Below are 19337 nucleotides of genomic sequence, written 5' to 3' on the forward strand. Positions count from 1 at the left end.
CCACTGGTTTACATCCTTAAAACTGTCTATAAAATTTTCACTCAGCACATAATAGAAATACATACTCTGGCAAGTCGAAGCATCTTTTTCCTTCTCAATGAGCGATTTCACTTTTAAAACGTTTTAAAAAGGGTTTGTTTGTTTGTTTGTTTTCACGACAGCGGTAATGTTGTCCTAATCTGCAAAATTCAATTTCTATGAAGTGCCTGATGACAGAGAGAGACTTCTACACACACCTCTCCACTCTAGCTGCTACTCGCACTTTAAGCATGCAGTGGCTGTTTGTCAGACGCACATATTCCATCCTGTCTTCTTCGAACATCTGATCATGGACAGGATAACACGACGGCTTGTTCCATAGAAATAGGCCATTGCGCTAAGATGTTTCAGGACCACATCTGTTTTCAGCACAAAGTCTAAATTCAGTTCCTACATTTGTAGTTTGGAGATTCCACCATCAGGTGGTAATAAAGTTACTATAGGTCATGGTTCATTTTTCAATTATTATTATTATTATTATTATGTTTATTTACAATTGTATTTATGAACTAATTTGTATTGGTTTTATATAGGTATTTTTTCTTCCCCTTATATTAATATGAATTTATAACATTTGTCAAAATTATAGTTTGTGTTGTTAGTAAGGCTTCTGGCTCAGTAAGAGGCACAGAGGCATTATTCCCTCTAAAAATGGGTTAAAGTCATCACCTGTGGCAATCTGAATAGTGCTTTGGCTCCTGAATAACATTTAAAAGGCTGATCGGCATTAATGCTGCAACTTCAAAACTGATCCAGCCTTAAACTTGTGTTATCTGTTCACATCCTCCCTGCACATTGTGAATTTTTCATGCGTGCTATCATTTACAGTCTATCCAACCACATGTACTCTGTGCTGTTCCCATGTTCCCATTATCCACAACTTTCTTCCATCTCATGTCAAGCTCTCCCTTCTCCCTCCCATTGACATTTGTCTATCACAAAAAGGCCCTGCATTTCCCAGGTGTTTAGCCTACGTCACAAAAACATGATTACTGCTACCGGGGGGTGGGTTGGGGATGTTCAAAATAGAATCAAAGTAACAAGAGACACACACACCAACGTGCACACGCTTGGAGACATGAAACACAGGATGCATCAGATTTATTCATTAATCTATACAAAGGTAGCATTTCAATCAAAGACATATTCAGTGTGTGCACACTTTATAGTTACACTCAAAATGTCCACTTACACACAAATATATACAAATATTTAAAAAGCTACAACATAATCCAAGAATTTCTTCCTCTCTCTTGTTCAACTGCAAAAAAGGAGCAATAATTTGGAAGGAAACTAAGGTGCAAGCAGCAGGGGAGAACAGGATAAACAGAGCCAGGTAAAAAAAAACCCACAAAGAATTGTATATAGATATATCAGCCTGAGGATATGCATACACAAACACAGGAACTGTGAATGGGCATATATCATATTATGAGTGTTTGTGTGTTAACAATGTACCAAATATATTCCAGAGTTCCCTAATCAAATGATTTTCTGCCTCACTGCTCAACGTTTCTACTAGCACCAAAGGCTGAAGACAACATAAATGTATACACACACAAATAGCAAAAAAAACCAACAAAAAAAACACTCTTAACCAGAATTTTTCTCTTATTTTCCAGTAAAAATATCGAAACATCCTTAAAGCAAAATAGATTTACAGCTGAAGCAAAATTGGCATAAGAAAAATAAACTTAATTCAAGACATACATAAACAAGTCTTATTAGATCATGCAATTTTGCTTCTCACGTAAATTAATCTTGTTTTGTTAATGTTTCAATATTTTTACAGGAAACCAATACCATAATAGTGATTAAGAAATTATTTATTTATTTATTGCAGTGCTCTCATTCTGTCTGCTCCACAAACACACTTACTAATATGGCACAGAAAACTAACTAATTTAACTAATGCAACATTATAACATCGGAGAGCACAAATTTACACAATTCCAAGGCAGCTTCTCCTAACAGCCTGTAAAACCTATCATTATCTCTTAACTGCATTGTGCATATGACTACAATAGTAAGTGATGATTATGCAGGGCATTTATGTAAAGGGAACACACTATTTCACTAACAAGACAGAAGAGGTTTTTCTAATTCCTGTCCTGAGGGTTCCCTGCACACATTCATCTTACTGTCCCACCACATAGAGAGAAATTATCTCTGTCTTTTACTTTATCTGAACCCTTGACCTATAATCTAACTCATAAGAGATAAGAGAAACTAGGCCAGAGGAAAGAAAAGAGAGAAAAATAATTCTGAGTGAATCACAGAGTTTATGAAGTTAGAAGGATGCTTTGGTAGTATTGGATTTTAGATATTCTTTCATATCTATGCTTCAAATAATCATCTCATGATACACGAATTCTAGCTCTTTGAATAAATTGGGTGTTAAAGGAATATTCTGGGTTCAATACAAGTTAAGCTCATTCGACAGTATTTGTGGCAAAATGTTGATAACCACAAAAAATAATTTCATCCCTCCTTGAAAAAAAAAAAAAAAAAAAAAAGCAAAAGTCTTGGAGTATATGGGGCCATTTTTGGAGGATTTAAAGGCAGAAATTTGAAGCTTATAATTGTAGAAGTGTTTTTTTTTTTTTATTAATTAATTATTCTGTTAAAACTTGTATATTATTTGAGCTGTGAAGTTGTTAAATCATATTTAAAGTCATTTCAGGGTTTAAAGTGTTCTGTCATCATGACAACAAAGTTGTAAAATTGGATATAACTTTACACAGAAAAGGTTAGTAAGTGATTTTATCACACTAAAATCATGTCAACACACATATTGTTTACGTCTTGTGGCTATACTTTTGAAACAGTGGGTTTTCTTAATGTTTACGAATTGGCCCCATTCACTTCCATAGTAAGTGCCTTGTTGTAACTTCGATTTTTGCTTTTTTTTAAAGGAGGGATGAGTTGAAATTCCACAATTCCACAGTTGTCAATTGAGCTAACCTTGTAATGAACACGGAATATTCCTTTAAGATGATATTTATTTGGCAGAGAAACTACACTATTTTGCCAGTTGTAATTACAGTTGTATGGACCAGTGTGGCTTGAATATGAGGCAGGGTAACTGCCGAATACAGCAAAAAGTGACTTGAGGGGAGACATTGGATCCAATTTGCACTGATTCGTACAATACGCTGTCAGTCAATCAATGCGATAATGCCCACCTCTCATGACCGATAAGTGGGGACAACTGTCCTGGGCCCGGGCTTAGGTGGGGGGGTGGGGTTGGGTGCTGGACTGGAGGAAGGGGGCCCACAGAATGAATGTTCCATATTGTATATCCCATCTAAGCACGTTCAGCGGGAGACGCTGATATAAACATGGACACAGCGCTTGAAAGTGAAAGCTGCTGGGGCAGCGCACATGATGATGAAAGAACTGTCCACACGTTTTCGATTTGATTTGATTTAATAAATATGAATATACAAAAATGTACGTATTGTATGCTTTTTAACAGTGTAAGATAAAAGGTTTTTCAAATGTCTTTATATGCAGAAATCTAATATATGGCAATTAACGTATATTGTATATAAAACTATATATCATTTATTCGGGCATATATGTATCAGTTACATAGCCTATTCAAATTAGATTATAATAAAGTATGATTTTGGAAAATATGTTACATATATGAAAACATATATTTTAGTGTTTTTAAATATATGTTGTTGTATATATGTTTACATATGTGACTTTTTTATATCACTTTATATAGGCTACATTTTTTTATATAATCTATTGTGATATATCAGATTTCAGATTTGTATGGGTTTAATCTGAAATGTAAATATCAAATGAAACCAAAACATGAATTTACATTGGACTTAAAAAACAAGAACCCTGACATGGCACTCTGCCTCCTCATTTCAAAAGTCCACCACACGCCACTGGTATGTACGCTAGTAATATTCCCAGATAGTAGTGGTATTGGGCTGAACTCAATTGTAAAGCTGCATTTTCGGCTCCGACTCACACTGGTAACAGCATGTATTTGAGCCCAGGGCTGCAATGGTGGCTGTTCAATAAGCACGCTAGACAGAATGAAAAAAAAATACTATGCGCTTTTCGAAAAAAATTTTTTTCCTGACAAGTGTTTTAAAGAGCATTGCTTATGATGCTGATAAGAGAGAAAGACACAACTGACAAAGACCTCCACCTCGTCATCGTCAGTGCTTGGAACACATCTAAAATTCAATATTACATATGCAGAATATTCAAATTTTGAAACTTGTGTTACATCCCGAGTAGAAAGCCTTCCAAGAAGAGGGAGATACATTAAAGGGTAAGTTCACCCAAAAATGAAAATTCTCTCATCATTTACTCACCCTCATGCCATCCCAGATGTGAATGACTTTCTTTCTTCTGCAGAACACAAATTATGATATTTAGAAGAATATTTCAGCTCTGTAGGTCTATACATTGCAAGTGAATGGGTGCCAAAATTTGGACGCTCCAAAAAGCACATAAAAGGATCATAAAAGTAATCCATATCACTCCTGTGTTTTAATAATATTTTCATAAGTAATATGATAGGTGTGGGTGAGAAACAGATCAATATTCAAGTCATTTTTTTGCTTAGGGGGCGATATGCATGAAGAATGTAAATCATCAAAAACACAAGAAGTAGAATGTGAAAGTGATCAATTTCTCACCCACATATGTCACTTCAGAAGATATTGATTTAACCACTGGAGTCTTATGGATTACTTTATGCTGACTTGTGGTTTTTTTGGAGCTTCAAAATTTAGCACCCATTCACTTGCATTGTGAGAACCAAAACAGCTTAAATATTCTTCTAAAAATCTTCGTTTGAATGGCCAAACGGGTGAGTAAATAATGAGAGAATTTAAATTTTTGGGTGAACTATTCCTTTGATGCCTATGATTTTAAAAATGAAATGCCTGACAATGTAGCATCTGGAACAATCAGACACACAATTATTCATTATTTAATGAATAATCCAACAGAAGTCTCAAGACCGTAGCAAGCAAAGGTCCAAGTAGGCCCAAGCAGACTCCAAGATGTCGGCTCTCCCACTAATCATGAGCTTTTACTCCCCCTTTGCTGACACAAGTCCAGCAACTAGTGGACCTCAGAGACATTCCAGGTAGGGGAAGGTAGCCACATGCAAAGCAAAGGAATGTGGAAAGAAGTAACTCACTCCATTCCCCCATAGGAAAGACACATAAAGCCCATAAAACAGACTTTTCTTCATTAATTTATAGATAAACTGTTCTATAAATGAACATGCATATCCCCAGGACATTGTGTATATGATTATTACTGTCTTGTATAGTTTATTTTGTACTGTATACCGTTTTATGCATGCTTTATGACAGAACCACTAAATAATGTAAAAATTATTGGTATCATGCCTCCTATCAAATTAATCCTTGTGTGACTCTCTGCACATTGGTGTATCTCAGCGCCTTATAGCATGCATTGTATGCTTGTTATATTAATCGGAGCATAAAGGGGCACAAACTGCCAGGTTACTCCAATCATGCAAATGAGTCAGCTTCCAAACAAAGGAACTTTTCCCGCTGGAAAATTGCACTTTTCTCATTGGTTAAGCCAAACTCGAGAGGAGTGACCTCCCTCAGGAGTTAAAGGGCACTGTCGGAGTGACCTCTCTCTCTCTTCCCGTTTCTCTTTCTCCCTTCTACTCATGGTTGCTGTTCGTGTGGGACCGGAAACACCCGGTCCGACCGTGAGGTCGCGGGCCAGCAGGCCTCAAACACACAAGCCATGTGTAACTTCCTCGACCATAACGGAGTCAAACTAACACCACAAGTTCATAATTTCTGCATTCAACGTGGAAGAAATTGATTGCAACTTCAACACCATCGACTCAAGGAACCATCAAGACTTTCTCCTGAGACTGCATCTGGGCGCTCTCTCAACAGCCAAGGCATTGCAAGTATTGTATAATTAACTAACTAAAAAGAGGTTTAGTATAAGCTGTGAACCCCTTTGTTAACAAAGGTTCTTTGAAGTAAGAAACTGATGGTCCTTTCAGATGGTTAAATGGCTCTTTTCATAGCTTCATTCTCCTGTTCTGTTCCGGTTTCATTCACTTTCACTTTTCCATTTCCCATGTATGTATGATTTGTGTGTATGTGTTTGTTTAGATTAGTTATGAGGTTCGTGATTTAGTTAAATATAGCTTTTGTGTACATTCTTGCAAGTTGATTCTGGTCTGCTTGTAAATCAACGTCAATTTAATGATCTGATCACAGCTACATGCTAAGAAAGAGTTATTTTTCTGTGGCCACGAAAAATATCCTTTCTGAGAGTTGATAGACGATCAATACTGAGTGTTTGCTGGACGAACAGATTAATTGATTGAAATGTTAATTAATCTACATCAAGTTAATTCTATTAACTGATCCAAATGTTTATAATTAATTATAATGAGTTATGATTAATTATTCATATTTCCATTTTAAGGATAATTTGACTGTGGTATAATTTGATAAATAATCTCATCCCTGTTTTTAAAAGATTTCGCTTCAAAGCTGTACCTAAATATGTGTAATATTATTTTCAATAAGCCATGAGAATAATATTACTCCAATAAATGAAGTAATCATAATTCCCTTATTAAAGCTAATTCCTTACAACAGAAATTGTGAGCGGATACAACGAGATGTTGTATTACGATTTTAATGGTGGAGAATTTTATAAAGACAAATAATCTAGTTATTTGTCATTTATCTAATTTATAATGGTTGTCGAACGTGACTAATTCCATTATACATTTCCTTACATAATAATGTAGAATAGGGACAGTTTAATTTATTTCCTAGCTCACACATACTGTTTCCCTACATATAATGGTGGGGGTATGCGGGCACATTAACCCATCCCGTGTACATTTATACTACCAAATTTCCAACATATATTGGTGGTCGAATGCGGCCAAGATTCGTAAACAAATTAATTAATTATTTACATATAAATTCGCTACAACAAGCACATATTGGAGCACAAGCATGATTTTAGCCATTCTGGGCATTCCACCAGACTAGTGGTTGGTTAAGCCACTCCCCATCTTTCCAAAATCCCACATCCAAAGACACGTGCACACACACAAATACACAAGAAATCATTGTGTTGGAGCAGATGGAGGGTCTTCCTGAGCATTTGAACGTCCAACCCTGAGCGTTTTGCAGGAGCAGGACACTGTACTGGCACTTTACGAGCATATATGGGCTGCCCTGAAAACACGCACAATGATTGAAAGGAAGAAAGTCTTCTGATTGGCAAAACAAATGATCTGACCGCAGCCTACGGACATCTTTTACCCTGCTGTTTACCGAACCTAGGGCTGTGACAGAGACAGGTGTGATATTTCATGGCACATATTTCAATTAAAGGTATTTCTACTATAAGAAAAAATCACTTCCAGCACATTTACAGTTGCAATCGAAATTATTCAACCCCCCAAGACAATAAGGATTTACAAAGGTAAGCTTTTCTGATGACCCAGAATTTTTAAACTTTACATCTATATCAGTTGAGTGACACATTCAAAGTCACAGTGTGAATATATAACCTAATATTTCTAAATAGCAGGATTTTTTAAAATTACAGCCATTGCCATAATTATTCAACCCCTATTGCATGTAGCTAGTTCCTTAAATATGTGAGGCTACACAAGTAATTGTTTTAAAACAAAATTAAGTCATCAATCTGCAATGGCACTTATTTAAGTTTTAAAATGTAAGTTTAGCGTTGTAAGCAAAAATGTATTTCTATGCACAAAATGCAATTAAAAATAAACAAAAGCTAACAGAGGAGATATTTTTCATTACACAAGCTCATGGCTAAAAGTACATTTCCAAGGCACTTCAATTTCCAATACACAAGGTTGGTGGCACCATTCATAAATTTTTTAAATATGGTACAACAGCAACCTTCTTGGGGTGTGGAAGAAAGCAAAACTTCGCCAAGGGAAAAGTTGACTGAATATTCAAGAAGCAATTAGGAAAGACCTGTGGAGTCCTGGAAGGTTTTATAGACGTATGACACTAAACTGAAAATGAGTTTCAGATCCATGGGTCAGCAGTACATCTGGAGTAAGATGACAAGGTGATGACAAGAACAACACCATCCCCACAGTCAAGCATGGAGGTGGTTCAGTCCTGTTATGGGGGTGATTTGCGGCTGCAGGAAACGGCTGTCCTGACTATGTGACTGACACCATGGATTCTTTCAGGTATCAGGCCATTTTGGCATGAAAAATGTGATGCCTTCAGTGTGTAAATTGAAGCTCGGTGATCACTGGACTTTCCAGCAAGACAATAACACCAAGGATACATCCAAGTTGTCCAAAATCTGGTTCAGGGATAGGTCGTGGAATGTCCTTAAATGGCCCTTTCAGTCCATCATTAAAATCCCATTGTAAACCTTTGTTGGGATTTCAAGGAAGCAGTGGCAGAACAGAAACCAAAAAATTTAAATGAGCTGGAAGCTTTTGCTCATGAGAAATGTGTAAAAATTCTAATAGAGAGGTGTCGGAAGCCTGAGAACACTTACCTGAAACATTTATTTGCTGTTATTAAGGATAAAGGATGCTCCACAAATGATTGACTTTGGGGGTTGAATATTTTTGACATGACATTTGTGGAGAGAATTAGTTATTTTTTATTTTAAAATTTGGGTAAACTGAACTCTTTGTTCTCAAAATCACTCAAAATGTGTATTAAAAACTTACTTTGACTGTTTACTGAGGTTTTAGTTAATGTGTTTTAATTCACATTACCAGAATGTATTGCTGGTCGGGGGGGGGGGTTTGTGCTGGCACCCACAATCATGGGTGCCCGTCTGGCATCCATGATTGTGGGTGCCAGACGGGCTGTTAGAGCATTTCTGTAACTGCTGATCTCCTGGGAATTTCACGCACAACAGTCTCTAGAGCAGGGGTCGGCAACCTTTTTGACACGGAGTGCTATTTTTTATTCTCCTGGTCAATGGCTGTGCAGTGGTTGTTTTCTTCATTTGTTAACTGTTGTTATTATTATACACATATTAAATCCTTTAAGCTCGATTACACTTCCTAGTGTTTCAAACAGAGCACATGAACTATTTGCTGTTTTTAATCTCAGTTTTGTTAAGCACAATTGGGCTCGTTCATGTCCTCGGTACACAGCACCATGCCTCCCCACACCAGAGAGTTTTTAAAATGCACAGACTGCCATAGACTGCTACAGAAGATTTCTCTCCTCCAAACCAGGATCTTCATATTAGAAAGAGACAAAGATGAACTTCAGGATATAATTCCCATGTCGCCTATTGGTGAGTTAGCTCAGAAAGAGCTGCTAACTCTGGATTATACTGTTACTTTTCCAAAACTTGACAAGACAAAGACACTAACTGAGCCAACAACGTGTACTACCCATTGGCACAAGCTCGGGGCCAAGCCCAAAAGCAGAACCAAGAATAAGTTTAGATCTGTGCTGATATGTGGGACACAGGCTCATTCCACGCCAAATACTGGGCCAACTAGAGCAGCATGGACCAGTCAGATCAGACAGTCACTGACCCTACTGCTGCAGAATAGATTTAAACCATTGAATAATCTACGAGATCCTGAAACGGGGGCTACAGCGGACCACATGTTGAAGAGCAACAAGAAACAGACCAGGAGATGCACGGACGTAAGACCTAGGAATTGGATTCACTCAGGCAGTTGAGTTGGACATGGGTTCGTACCACAACAAGCGGCCGAACCGGACACACTTGTTGTGGGAGATTCTGCTATCAGAGATATATGCGGTAAGACAATTAAAACATATTGTTTCCCAGGTGTGATGGTCAGTGATATCACTCAGAAAATAACCAAAATACTGTCTGATAAACCAAAAGCTACTCAAGTAATTATGCATGTAGGATTCAATGATCAGAATTGCTAAAGGAGGATTTCACTGAACTTTTAAACACAATGGAAAAATTAGAAATCAAATCATTCATCAGTGGACCCCTACCAACAGTTGATAGAGGAATTAATAATTTCAGCCAACTACTTGGACTGAATTCATGGCTTTCCAGAATCTGCAGTGTAAAGGGACTGAAATTTATCGACAACTTTAATCTGTTTTGGGGGCACAAACATCTTTTCAAAGCAGATGGCCTCCACCCAAACAGGTTTGGTGCAAGAATGCTAATGGACAGTTTTCTCTATGCTGTACTCCACCTATCTGCCCCATGCCCTGATGTCAGACCACAGCCCCCCCATCACATTCTTCCAGGCCATGCTCACCCCTTCATGTCACCAGATCCAGGCCACCTTCTCCCCTCAATTTTTAATCCTCTACCCTATCCCTCTCCCCTACCTCCCCCCACCAACAGGTAAATGCTGGCACTAAACTCACCTTCTAATCTGTCCTAGCTATCCCACGACCTCCCCTCCCCCCAAGGCCACAGCCCCCCCAACTACAACTCACACCACCGAAAAGGCCCCAAGCCCTGCCACAAAACAAGCGCCCCCATCTTCATCCCCCCAGGCAATACTGCCAATACAACAAACAGTGCTAACATCAATACCAGCAAAGATAACTGAGATTCTGAGGGTTCCAGCTGTAGATATGGTACCCAGAAATGTTCTCATAATCAGCTGGATCCAAGTGAAATATATGCTGGCTTGCTATCCGAAGCTAGAAAGCCTACGTCTGCACCCGGCACCTTCTCCATTCCTGTTGTGACTAGTTGTAGAGTCAACAAAGTGAACTCCACTCTCACTGCAGACTTGTCAAATTGTATAACTATACCCTGTCGACCACAATCGGCCTTGGGACTTGACACTAACAACACTAACACTATAAAACTAGCCCTGCTTAATGTTAGATCTCTGGCTAACAAATCATTCTTAGTTAATGATCTTATTATTACTTATAAACTTGATTTCATGTTTTTAACTGAAACGTGGTTAGAAAAAAGTAACAGTGCAACCATTCTCATAGAGACAGCTCCTCCTAACTTTAATTTTATGGATGTTTGTAGATCTGGAAAAAGAGGTGGAGGAGTCGCTGTTTTATTCAACAATGTATTTCAGGGCAAACAAATATCATTTGGTGATTTCCCATCTTTTGAATACCTTTCTGCTGTATTGAATTGTTCCCCTCGGGTTCTACTATTAATTATTTACAGGCCACCAAAATATTCTCCCAACTTCTTTGATGACTTTACAGAACTATTGTCTATTATTTCCACCGATTTTGACCGTTTAATTATAAATGGTGACTTTAATATTCATATTGATGATTCTAATGACAATGGTGCTAAAGAACTCTTTGCTATTTTGGAAACATTTGAACAGTCTCAGCATGTGAAAGGGCCCACTCACAGTCGGGGGCACACATTGGATTTGATTATCACAAAGGTAATCAATATATGTAATGTTTCTGTGATTGATCTTTCATTATCTGACCATTTCTGTGTTTTCTTTGATATGTCTGTTATTCCTGATATCTATATTAACTCAAATACTGTTACAAAATGGCATATTGATGAAAATAATAGTGCACTCTTTAAAAACGTTATCTCCATGTTACTACCTCCAACCTCAAGCTCTACAAATGATCTTGTAAATAACTTCAACTCTAAACTAGTGAATGTTATAGATGCCATTGCACCTCTTAAGTTTAAAACATTTTCTGGTAAGCAAAAAGCACCATGGAGAAATGCTGTGTCTGTAAAAGTCCAGGAAAGAGAATGCCGAAAAGCTGAACGCAAATGGTGTAAAAAAATATTACATGTTTATTATGACATATATAAAGAGAGCCTTCGTGCTTACAATTTAGATGTGAAAAGTGCTAGAGAATCCTTTTTCTACAATATCATTACCAAAAACATTAATAATGTACAAATTTTATTTTCAACCGTTGATAGGCTGACAAATCCACCGACACAAACACCCCGAGTTCCTCTCCAACCATACATGCAGTGAGTTTGCGTCCTTTTTCACTGATAAAATTGACGATATCAGACAAGCCATCAATACATCTATGTCAAATAAAAATGTGGGATCATTACCATGTTTATATAAAAGTAATATGGAAAGGCTGACAGGTTTAATGCTATAGACTACAAAACTCTTGAGGAAATGGTGAGACAACTTAAGCCGTCTACCTGCTATCTCGATGCTCTACCTACGAGTTTCTTTAAGAAAGTATTTGACTGCCTAGCAATACACGTACTGCAAATAGTTAACAGCTCTTTTCAATCAGGCCACTTTCCAAAGGCCCTGAAAACTGCAGTTATTAAACCGCTTCTAAAAAAGCAGAGCCTAGATGCTTCTATCATTAGCAACTACAGGCTGATATCAAATCTACCCTTCATAGGTAAAATCATCGAGAAATTTGTTTTCCAGCAACTGAATTACTTCTTAGTCTCAACTGGTTGCTATGACAAATTTCAATCAGGATTTCAACCCCTCCATAGCACCGAAACTGCTCTCATTAAAGTTCTAAATGATATTCGTCTTAGCACTGACTCCGGTAAAGTTTCAATACTGGTATTACTGGATCTTAGTGCTGCACACTGTTGACCACTCAATACTTTTGGATATGTTGGATAATTGGGTTGAGCTTTCCGGCACAGTCTTAATTTGGTTAAAGTCCTATCTACAAGATAGGAACTACTTTGTTTCCATTGGCAACTATGTATTCGAGTTAACTAACGTTTCATGTGGAGTTCCCCAAGGTTCAATCCTGGGGCCGTCTCTCTTTAAACTCTACAGGTGCATCTCAATAAATTAGAATGTCATGGAAAAATTCATTTATTTCAGTAATTCAACTCAAATTGTGAAACTCGTGTATTAAATAAATTCAATGCACACAGACTGAAGTAGTTTAAGTCTTTGGTTCTTTTAATTGTGATGATTTTGGCTCACATTTAACAAAAACCCACCAATTCACTATCTCAAAAAATTAGAATACATCATAAGACCAATAAAAAAAAACATTTTTAGTGAATTGTTGGCCTTCTGGAAAGTATGTTCATTTACTGTATATGTACTCAATACTTGGTAGGGGCTCCTTTTGCTTTAATTACTGCCTCAATTCGGCGTGGCATGGAGGTGATCAGTTTGTGGCACTGCTGAGGTGGTATGGAAGCCCAGGTTTCTTTGACAGTGGCCTTCAGCTCATCTGCATTTTTTGGTCTCTTGTTTCTCATTTTCCTCTTGACAATACCCCATAGATTCTCTATGGGGTTCAGGTCTGGTGAGTTTGCTGGCCAGTCAAGCACACCAACACCATGGTCATTTAACCAACTTTTGGTGCTTTTGGCAGTGTGGGCAGGTGCCAAATCCTGCTGGAAAATGAAATCAGCATCTTTAAAAAGCTGGTCAACAGAAGGAAGCATGAAGTGCTCCAAAATGTCTTGGTAAACGGGTGCAGTGACTTTGGTTTTCAAAAAACACAATGGACCAACACCAGCAGATGACATTGCACCCCAAATCATCACAGACTGTGGAACCTTAACGCTGGACTTCAAGCAACTTGCGCTATGAGCTTCTCCACCCTTCCTCCAGACTCTAGGACCTTGGTTTCCAAATGAAATACAAAACTTGCTCTCATCTGAAAAGAGGACTTTGGACCACTGGGCAACAGTCCAGTTCTTCTTCTCCTTAGCCCAGGTAAGACGCCTCTGACGTTGTCTGTGGTTCAGGAGTGGCTTAACAAGAGGAATACGACAACTGTAGCCAAATTCCTTGACATGTCTGTGTCTTGATGCCTTGACCCCAGCCTCAGTCCATTCCTTGTGAAGTTCACCCAAATTCTTGAATCGATTTTGCTTGACAATCATAAGGCTGCGGTTCTCTCGGTTGGTTGTGCATCTTTTTCTTCCACACTTTTTCCTTCCACTCAACTTTCTGTTAACATGCTTGGATACAGCACTCTGTGAACAGCCAGCTTCTTTGGCAATGAATGTTTGTGGCTTACCCTCCTTGTGAAGGGTGTCAATGATTGTCTTCTGGACAACTGTCAGATCAGCAGTCTTCCCCATGATTGTGTAGCCTAGTGAACCAAACTGAGAGACCATTTTGAAGGCTCAGGAAACCTTTGCAGGTGTTTTGAGCTGATTAGCTGATTGGCATGTCACCATATTCTAATTTTTTGAGATAGTGAATTGGTGGGTTTTTGTTAAATGTGAGCCAAAATCATCACAATTAAAAGAACCAAAGACTTAAACTACTTCAGTCTGTGCGCATTGAATTTATTTAATACATGAGTTTCACAATTTGAGTTGAATTACTGAAATAAATGAACTTTTCCATGACATTCTAATTCATTGAGATGCACCTGTACATGCTCACTTTAGGCCAAATTATGTGAAAAAAACAATATCATGACTTAAATGGCTGATTGTGACTTTAGAATTACTTATTTTTCTCTCTATTACTCAGACCCTGCTATTTTATGATATCGACACACTTTTACTCAAACACATCTTTTGAAAAACAATACATTTTAATGCTTGTATTACAGACACAGCTACATATATAAACTTATTCCAATATGAACAGATTGCGCAGTAGTTCACCTGATAGGGCGTTGGACTTTGAATCACAGGACTGTGGTTCAAGTTCAGCCATGAACTTAATCTAATATGTGGTACGATAAAGTCACAGAAGTAGCACGAATTAATGTGGCTGCTTCAGAAAATTTGCTTTTTCATTTTGCTTCTGCATTTTAAAATACTAATGGTTAGATTTAGGCATTGATAAGATAAGGATGTCTTATTTAACATCTCATTTATATTTTAAAACAATATTGGTTAGGTTCAGGCAAACCTTTTAGATTAGGGAGGTATATTTAAAAAAAAATTTGGATCTAAAATTCACCTTAAAACCACATCTGAAAATGACACAATTTTACTAGGGATGGGTGATACCACTTATTTTCTTTTCGATCCGATACCAAGTACTTTTAGGCCAATATCGCCGATATCGATACCAATACCAATACTGATACCTCTATTAAATTTAATTTGAACGAATTCTTTGGATAAAAGTAGTAATTTTATTATTACTTTATTTTTTTATATTTATGGGCCTAAAATTATTAGGCTGCTTTGTTTACCCTTTAAAAATTAGTTAGTATAAGCCACATATAAAACCTCAAAATTAACCATAGATATTATTATATGGTTACTATTACTAAAAACCAAGTTACCATATGGATACTACAATAATGCTGTAGTAAAACTATGGTTCCCTATCTGTCACTCACTCGACGTTGTGTCAATGTAGTGACACTAGGGGTCACTCTTGGGAGCCCCAAACACCTCTGCTTTCTGAAAAAAGGCCAATGGAAATTGGCGAGTGGAATTTGCATGCCACTCCCCCGGACATACGGGTATAAAAGGAGCTGGTATGCAACCACTCATTCAGATTTTCTCTTCGGAGCCGATCGGTTCTATTCATTGAGCTGAATTCACCGAGTTCATTCACCGAGTTCATTCACCGAGTTCATTCACCTCGTCTGCTGGATTTCAGCGGCTTCTCCCCCTCTGCACCCGTGGACTGCAGAGAACGCCCCTGGGCGCTTCAGCAGAACAGCAAAAAGAGAGTATATTCTAAAAGAGTATATTTTCAACTCTAAAAGAGCGGCACACATGGAACGTCTGTGTGTTAGTCCTGGTTGCGGTCGTTATCTCTCCGCTTATGACGGCCACGATCGCTGTCTTGCGTGTCTGGGTGCTGCCCATGCGGAGACTTCGTTCGTAGATGGGTCTTGCCCTCATTGCGAGAACATGACCATGGCAACGTTGTGGTCGTGGCTTGCCTTCGTAAGAAAGCAAGCCACCCCAGCGGCTCCCCGCCTCGGTCCTTTTACCTACGGGTATGAGGCCGCGTCAGTTAGCACTGGGGGCGATTTGGGGACGCCAATGGGACCACCTCCGCCGGGTAACCCCCCATGGACCTCCCATTCCTCAGCACGCTCGCTTGCCCCAGTCAGGCTCTTGGATGAGAACACCTGCTCATCTCAGGGTGAGTTCGACCTCTTATTTGGGGCCCGGGAAGATGATGAGTTATTGAGTGCAGCATCGGAGAACGGGCTCGTCCATTCTGATGCGGAGGCTTTGGCTGGGCTTCCCCCTTCGGGCGTGGTCGCCCAGTCTCAGGCCGACGTGGAGATGACGGACATGCTTTCCCGGGCAGCCGCGAGTGTCGGGCTAGAGTGGAATCCTCCACTCTCCCCTGAACCCTCGCAGCTCAATGATTGGTTCCTGGGCCCAGAGCGCCGCTCACGGCCGTGCCCCGACCTGGTTCCTTTCTTCCCGGAAGTGCATGAGGAACTGGCAAGATCGTGGGGGGCACCTTTTACCACCTGCTCTCACTACCCTCGATGGTGGGGCGGCCAAGGTGTATTCAGTGATCCCCCAGGTGGATAAGGCACTCGCGGTGCACTTGTGCCCGCAGAGTGCCACCACCTGGCATGGGTGCCCGAAGCTCCCATCCAGGGCCTGTAGGTTTACGTCATCTCTGACGGCTAAGGCCAACGGTGCCACTATACAAGCCGCCTCCGCCCTGCACGCCATGGCTCTCCTGCAGGTACACCAAGCCAGGGCGTTAAAGAGCTGCACAAGGGTAGTTCTGACCCGGGATTGATGCAGAAACTGTGCTCGGCGACCGAACTCACTCTCCGGGCGTCGAAGGTCATGGCGCGGTCTCTCCCAGGAGGAGGCAGACCCAGCATCTATTTGGATCGCACGCAGAGCTTTAGAAGCTCCGAGCAGCTCTTTGTCTGCTTTGGTGTACAGCGGAAAGGAAGCACTGTCTCCAAACAGAGGATCGCCCACTGGGTCATTGATGCCATCATGATGGCATATCACGCCCAGGACGTGCCGCTCCACGTGGGACTACGAGACGAGTTTGCGGAGAAACTCACTGCCGGCACAGTATGTGTGCTAACTAGGCCCTGTACTGAGGTAGGTGCTCCACATGTGGTGGTTCCCCGTAGGTGACCCCATGTGATATCTTCTGCTAAATCGTTTCCCTGTCAGTAGACTGCATCTTCCTTGGGCAGAGGCCCCTCTGCCCCCGGTCACCATGTTTGTAGAAACTCCTCCTCCTCAGGTAGGATCTACCATGGGACATTGAACGAGCGCTATGACTGAAAGGGTGAGTGCTGTCGGCTGGTGTATTTTAGCACTTCTGCACATCAAGATGAGCAGAAGAAAAAATACTTTTCACTAATATAATTCTTTTTTTCCACTTCAAAGCTTATGAGGTGCATTAATATTCATGTAATCTAAATAATAAGATCACTTGTTAAAAAAAACTTCTGAATCAATATTTTTATGTGAGGATCGATATTGTTGATACCACATCAGTATCGGAAGTATCGATACTTTAGTATCAATCCGCCCATCCCTAAATTTTACTTGCTTTTGGCGCTCCCAGCTGGACATTTAACTGGAAACCTGCAGCCAAACTTGTTAAACAGCACGTACATTTTGAATTGCAAAAATGTTGTCATGTTTACATAAATTTCATGAGACCAGGCTGGACAACTTCAAATAATCTGATAATCTGAACAAAATGCTGTCGCTAGCATCCGAAGGCAGAGAACCTATCTGCGGCTGAAAAGTCCAGTTGTATACGTATCTCACTACAAAGAGGTCTGTACGTTCCTGAAGGAGGCAGGTGATTTTATCGTACGTAACGGAATCACTTACTGTTCTTTTAAGCTGTTGTTAAATTTCTTCATTTGATCAGACGAAGAGAAGTGCTCAGGTTTCACTATCTGAAAATTTGTTTACATTTTTCTTCTGATTCACCGGTGTTACAGCACGGAGTAATTGCGTCATCTCCGTCAGAACTGTCTTACATTTAATCTTATGGCTCTGTTCACACATACCATCAATATTGACATTTATAGGTAATGGTACAAATTCTCATTTAGGGAATATTTTCAAAAGGGACTTGTTCACACAAAATTGCAGTATATTTTCTCAATAAGGCTGTATGTGTGAAAAGGGCTAATGTGTGTGGTCATGTAAATGCTTTAAACATCTTTCCTTTATCGGGGTAAGGACATAAACAGTTTAAGCAAAATATCACCAACATGGGTAGACTTTTGCCCATTACCCTGATTTTACGTTGTATGTAAACACCTTTACCAGTGTTCTTACCGGCTTATCCAATGTGCACAAGTGCCTGTTTATGTTTTGACATCAAAAACAGGAAATAATCTGATGATTTCAAACCTCATATAAATTCGGGTTACTTGCGTTGTTGTTTTTATCAGTGCATTGCTATGCATGTAAACGCGATCATAGATGGGAAACAGCATTGGTTCTTGCACGGTTTGTGACCAATCGCGATGCACCAATTTTGAATATGCAGAAGTGTGAATAAGATTTCTGAGCTCCAGCAGAGGGAAGTTTATAACAACTTATATTTGGGTCTGTTCTTCAAATAAAGCTATTTTATGGCTTCTGAAAACTTAGAATATACAGTTGTGCTCAAAAGTATGCATACCCTGGCAGAAATAGTGATCATATGAAGCCATTTATCATCAAATAGTTGTTTGGCTCCTTTTTAAATCATAATGATAACAGAAATCACCCAAATGGCCCTGATCAAAAGTTTACATACCCTTGAATGTTTGGCCTTGTTACAGACACACAAGGTGACACACACAGGTTTAAATGACAATTAAAGGTTAATTTCCCACACCTGTGGCTTTTTAAATTGCAATTAGTGTCTGTGTATAAATAGTCAATGAGTTTGTTAGCTCTCACGTGGATGCACTGAGCAGGCTAGATACTGAGCCATGGGGAGCAGAAAAGAACTGTCAAAAGACCTATGTAACAAGGTAATGGAACTTTATAAAGATGGAAAATGATATAAAAAGATATCCAAAGCCTTGAAAATGCCAGTCAGTACTGTTCAATCACTTATTAAGAAGTGGAAAATTCAGGGATCTCTTGATACCAAGCCAAGGTCAGGTACACCAAGAAAGATTTCAGCCACAACTACCAGAAGAATTGTTCGGGATACAAAGAAAAACCCACAGGTAACCTCAGGAGAAATACAAGCTGCTCTGGAAAAAGACAGTGTGGTTGTTTCAAGGAGCACAATACGACGATACTTGAATAAAAGTGAGCTGCATGGTCGAGTTGCCAGAAAGAAGCCTTAACTGCGCCAATGCCACAAAAAAGTCCAGTTACAATATGCCCGACAACACCTTGACACGCCTCACAGCTTCTGGCACACTGTAATTTGGAGTGATGAGACCAAAATAGAGCTTTATGGTCAC

The sequence above is a fragment of the Myxocyprinus asiaticus genome, chromosome 28 (genome assembly GCF_019703515.2).
Source record: "Myxocyprinus asiaticus isolate MX2 ecotype Aquarium Trade chromosome 28, UBuf_Myxa_2, whole genome shotgun sequence".
In the NCBI taxonomy this organism is placed as follows: Eukaryota; Metazoa; Chordata; class Actinopteri; order Cypriniformes; family Catostomidae; genus Myxocyprinus; species Myxocyprinus asiaticus.